General features: G+C 45.1%; 1 long non-coding RNA gene across 1 annotated transcript in view; it reads right to left on the bottom strand.

Annotated features, from left to right (window-relative positions):
- Nucleotides 1–870: 870 nt before the first annotated feature.
- LOC137545087 (uncharacterized) overlaps nucleotides 871–6,000 on the bottom strand; it is a 54,686-nt gene continuing 49,556 nt past the window's right edge. Inside the window, exons 2-3 of the long non-coding RNA XR_011025989.1 lie at nucleotides 5,435–5,531; nucleotides 871–1,055 (exon numbers count right to left, since the gene is read on the bottom strand). This is a non-coding gene — a long non-coding RNA (uncharacterized lncRNA). The remainder of the gene's footprint in view (nucleotides 1,056–5,434; nucleotides 5,532–6,000) is intronic.

Genomic DNA, 6,000 nt, shown 5'->3' with positions numbered 1-6,000 from the left:
CTGTAATGAACAATGGAGAGGCAGCTGTGGTGAACAGCGCTACCACTGCAGCTGCCTCCGTCTCCCTGCCTAGTAGTCTACCCGCGTCTCGGGCGTCTAGCACGCCGAGGACGGGTTTGTCAGCCGCACATAAGGTCACCACAGACAGGACCTTTATGCGGGGAGGAGGCGCGTCAGCTGACCGGCTGGTCGGCTGACGTCAGAGAAGACACTCGCCGCTCCTCATTGGCTGACAGGAGTAGGCGTGCCAGAGGGGTCTCCTCTGCTTCATAAGCCAAGCTGAATCACTCTCAACTTGTCTGATGTTGCGAATACTTCGTGTTAGCGCTCAGACCCTTAGATAGTTCCGGTGTGCTTTGATCCGGGAGGAAACCGGGGATTTCACACAAGATAGGAATTGTTTGATAGCTATAATTATAATTGATTTTATTGCCTCTTTGTGTATGAACCTTGCCTGAACTCTGATTATCCTTTTGCCTCACGATTCTGTACTTCTACCCATCTGATCTTGCTGCCGATTCTGCCTGTTAAACCTTCTTGTCTTTGCTTCTGATTTTGTACTGTATCTGTCTGTCTGTTGCCAACTCGATTAGTCTGACCACTCTACTCTCACCAGAGGGCCCTGACTCTGGTGAGGGGCTCTGTACTGTTAGGACCCACCAGCTCCTCTGGTGAGGTATTGCTAAACCTATCAGTACTACTGTTGCACCAAGCACTGTACTTTGCTAGTAGCTATCACATCAGTTGTCTGGTATACTTGTATTATTGGTGATTCTGCATATCACCATATAATCAGGTACATATCTGTATTATAGGTGATACTGCAGATCACCTAAGAATCAGAACTTTGTTTCTTGCTGACACAAATCGTTACAGGATCTAGCTTTCCATTTTATTCTTTCTAAATGTACAGGAGTTTACACTTGACATGGTTTTATAGTTGTCTAGGTTGAAAAAGACAAGTCCATCAAGTTCAGCCTCTTCTGTCTCTCTGTATCCAGACCCAGAGATGAAGATGAATCATAAGGGTAAACATTCTCTGAATGGATACAATTCTGAAAAGAAGAGTATTATTATTAGTATTATTTTATTATCTATATAGCACCAACATCCTCTGTAGTACTGTACATAGTACACAACAAATATTGGGAAACATAGATTGGTGAGAAGTTCACCTATTGATTTTCAAGGGGAATATTTGCCATTCTTACACTGTTAATGGCAGAGGCCTCAAACCTGCTACAGTCAGTCCTTGGGTGACTGGGGTTCAAATTCTGAAAAGGGGGCAGGGCCACAAACAGTCAGATTTGTTTAATTTCAATGGTAAAATATAAAATTATTGATGCTAAGGATCCCAAAGCTCATAAACTTGGTCATTGAGTGACTGTATGTCAAGGTTAGAAAAAGAAGGCGGAGCCAACAACTACATTTTTTACAGGGGAAAATATAAACTGTAGCCATTCTTACACTGTTGCTGTGGAGACCAGCTCTCTGCGATGTAGCTGTGTCCTGCATTTTTTCATCAGAGCCATATTTTATATTAACTGATATTATAGCCAGTTATTTAACCATAGTGTCCCTTTAATGGCAGGGATCTCAAACGTGACACAGTTGGCCACTGGGTGACTGGGATTAATATTCAGTAAAGTGGGTGGAGCCTACAACAGCTAATCAAATGTCACCTGTTAATTTTCAAGGGGAATGTTTACGTTGCTGCTATTCTTACACTCTTCATGGTAGAGGCCTTAAACCTGGTACAGTCGGTCATTTGGTGACTGGGGTTCACATTCTGAAAAGGGGGTGGAGCCACAAACAGCCAATCAGATTTGTTTAATTTCAGTGGGAAAATGTAAATTGCTGATGCTAAGGACCACAAAGCTCACAAACTTGGGTATACAGTGACTGTGTTTGTCAAGGTTTAAAAAAAGTGGGTGGAGCTAAATTTTTTACCTGGGAAAATATATACTGCAGCCATTCTGTAAGTGGCAGGATTCTCAAACTTGACACAGTTGGTCACTGGGAGACTAGAATTAGAATTCCTGAAAGTGGGTGGAGCTTACAAAAGCCAATCAAAATTCACCTATTGATTTTCAAGGGGAATATTTAAATGGATTCCATTCTTACACTGTTAATTGTAGAGTTCTTAAATCTGGTACAAATGGTTATAGGGTGACTGGGGTTCAAATTCTGAAAAGGGGACAGGGCCACAAACAGCCAGATTTGTTTAATTCCTATGGGAAAATGCAAATTATTGATGCCAAGGAACCCAAAGCTCATAAACTTGTCAATGTTAGAGACAGTGGGCAGAGCCAAAAACAGCCAACTTATTACGTGGGAAAATATAAACTGCAGCCATTCTTACACTGTTAATGACAGGATTCTCAAACTTGACACAGTTGGCCACTGGGTGACTGGGATTAATATTCAGAAAACTGGGTGAAGCCTACAGCAGCCATTTAAAACTCACCTATTGATTTTCAAGGGGAATATTTAAACTGCTCCCATTCTTCCACTGTTAATGGCAGAGGCCTCAAACCTTCTACAAACAGTCATTAAGTGACTGGGATTTAAAATCAATAAAGGGGGCAGAGCCACAAAGGGCCAATCGCATCCCTTTGCTGAATAAACTGCTTCTATACACACCATTTTGATGCCAGGAACCTGAAAGCTTACAAACTCCATTGAGTGACTGTGTGTCAAGGTCACAAAAAGTGGGCAGAGCCAAATACAAATTACAGTGGGAAAATTTAAACTGCAGCCATGGATTCTCAAACTTGACACAGTTGGCCACTTGGTGACTGAGATTAATATTCAGGAAAATGGGTGGAGCCTACAAAAGCCAATCAAAATTCACGTATTTCAAATTGAATATTTAAATTGCTGCCATTCTTGTACTGATAATGGCACAAGACTCAAACCTGGTACAGTTGGTAATTGGGTGAATGGGGTTCAAATTCAGAAGAGGGGGTGGAGCCACAAACAGCCAATAAGAATTGTTTCATTTCAATGGGAAAATAAAATTATTGATGCCAAGGACCCCAAATTGACAAACTTAGTCATTGAGTGTGTTTGTGTGTTAAGGTTAGAAAAAGTTGGCAGGGCCAATAGCAGCCAAATATATAACCGAGCAACGCCGGGTCATCAACTAGTTAAATATATAATCTAGGGATGAGCATTTTGCTAAACTCAACCAGCTTGTTAGTGGGTGTGGCAGGGCTGCCATCAGGGCAGTACAAGCGGTACTGCTGTAGGGGGCCTTTGGAAAATCTGGGGCCCTCGCATCTGGAGTGCAGCCATACTATAGTTTATCTCTGGACTGTAACCACTACAAGGTTCCATAATCTCTTCACATCCACTAGCCAGAGTTTGGATATACTATAGTTGAATTCTGGGGCCGTCATTGCCTTCTTTGTATTATTATACAGACTTTAAAAGCTGTGTGTTATATAGAAAGTAATTTAAAGCAGGGGCGTAACTAGGCCCCACCGGGCCACCCTGCAGAATTTCTGAGCGGGCCCCCCCCTGGGGCCCGCTCGGGGCCGTTTTGCGGGGGTTAGAGGGGATGCAGCATGAGGGGAAAGCCATGCAGCAATTCGGCGGGGAGGGGGGGAAGGTCCCCCCCCTCCCTCACCTCGGGGCTCTCCCCTCTGCGCTCCCCTCCGCCTTAAATCTAAGTCCGGGCAGTGTCTGGGCAGCGGCGGGCAATCTTCGGGTGATCCGGATAGTAGTTATCCGGATGACACCCAGTACTGCTGTGCGACGGGCTGGGCGGAGGATCAAGCTTACCCTTCTGACGTCTTCTCCGGCCGTCCCTCGGCGCCTCCCACGATGCATTCCACTCGGCGCTCACGTGACTTCAAACACTTCCTCCTTCAACCCGGAAGGAGGAAGTGTTTGTAGTCACAGGACCGCTGCGTGGAACGCATCTTGGGAGGCGCCGAGGGACGGCCGGAGAAGACGTCAGAAGGGTAAGCTTGATCCTCCGCCCAGCCCGTCGCACAGCACAGCAGTACTGGGTGTCATCCGGATAACTACTATCCGGATCACCCGAAGATTGCCCGCCACTGCCCAGACACTGCCCGGACTTAGATTTAAGGCGGAGGGGAGCGCAGAGGGGAGAGCCCCGAGGTGAGGGAGGGGGGGGGACCTTCCCCCCTCCCCGCCGAATTGCTGCATGGCTTTCCCCTCATGCTGCGTCCCCTCCAACCCCCACAAAACGGCCCCGAGCGGGCCCCAGGAGGGGGGCCGGGCCCCCCCGCGGGTGCAGGGGCTGCAGGCCCTATTGTTACGCCAGTGATTTAAAGGATACCAGTGCTGAACTAACTAGGAGAAATGGAGGGGAACAGGTAAGTGCTGAAAGCTGTCCTGATTCCCACCACTCCCTTTGTTCACCCAGTCCTCCTCCTTTCCTACCTAAATGCCCCCCGGCAGCCTCTTCCAGGTTGGACATTAGTGCACAGGCTCAGGCCCAGCTGCGCACGTCCTACATCGCAAGTCTGTGGCCAGGAGTGCTCTGCATATGCCCATGACGTATGCGCATGCACATTGCACAGTGTGCTTCCAACTAGGCAAAACCGGAAGAAGCTGCCCTGGGGGTTATAGGCATTTAGGTAGGAAAGGAGGAGGACAGAGGAGAACAGGGGAGCAGTAAACATCAGCTTGCAGTACATGCCTGCTTCCCCTGTTTCTCCTAGTTAGTCCAGCTCTGGTATCATTAAGGGGCTTATCTAGTGATAGTGAAAAGATAGCATTACATTTACAACTGTGTGCGCAGACACATAAAAATGGCATTATTTTCCCGATATTTTTTGTGCTGTAGATTGCTTACCTGTATGCAGTCACGTACTGTAGCTCATGTTACATAACTTTCATTTTTTTATTGTTTATCTCCTGTTACTCAAAGTTTTGACACTAGATGGCGGCGTTGTGCTGTTTTCTGATCATCACACATTACCTAGTGTTTCAGTTCCACACAGCTAAACAACTGAACAGGACTTACTGTATGTAATAAAAAATGTACACTTACAAAGGGCGCACACTTTTCTCAATCTCGGGCATAGGAAACATACATTGACTCTTTTCTGCTTGGTACCCACTATAGCGCAAAACAGACTTTTTTTAGTCTGTTTTGCTGCAATGGAAAACTGGCCATGGGGAGTTGGAGATCTGGTGCAATGACAGCTTTTGCTGTTCGTCACATTTTGCTGCCATGTCAGCATGTTTTCTCACACACATGCATAGCAGGATCCAATGCGCGTTATTACAGTAATTCTCAATTACAGTTCACCCTAAATTATTTGACTTGTAGTCCTCTTACACACACTACACACTCCCAAATGTTGAGGGTATGGAGAGCACAAATGTGGAAAAGAGGCATCCTGGTGTAGATAAAACAATTAAAATCAGATAAAATTGAGAAAATGAGTTGGCTTACCTCAGTAACGAGATCTTTGTGTAAACAAAGACATTTTATTAGCACAGGCAACGCGTTTCACGGATCTGAGCCCGCTTCATCAGGCCAATAACAGTGCCTAAGATAGTAAATGACAATTCATAATACATACGTTCCCTTTTTAGAAACAACATATACGGTAAACAAATGCATAGGTATTTAACATTTAGAATTACAGAATGGTTGCAAATAACAATCCATTTAAAGAAGCTGATAATGTGTCTGTCTGTCCGACATCACTAGACCCTTATGAGTGACGTATGTCAGAAGCGCACACGTGTTCCCCTAAAAAGAGGGAATCCGTATCCAGACATGTGTGCGCTTCTGACATACGTCCCTCATAAGGGTCTGGTGATGTCGGACAGACAGGCACATTATCAGCTTAGCGGTTTAAAACTGACAAAATTTGCAACAAAAATGTGTTTTCCTACTTTTTATAACCCATACAATTATCATATTTGCTTTTATGCACAAGTATTATTATTCATTTAGACATTATAACTTCCCAAAGTTAAGTTTATTTATTTTTAAAGCTGCTGGTGCATTTC

This window comes from Hyperolius riggenbachi, chromosome 2 (assembly GCF_040937935.1).
Source record: "Hyperolius riggenbachi isolate aHypRig1 chromosome 2, aHypRig1.pri, whole genome shotgun sequence".
In the NCBI taxonomy this organism is placed as follows: domain Eukaryota; kingdom Metazoa; phylum Chordata; class Amphibia; order Anura; family Hyperoliidae; genus Hyperolius; species Hyperolius riggenbachi.
Note: the sequence above shows the minus strand (reverse complement) of the source record. Positions and strands in the feature narration are given on the sequence as shown.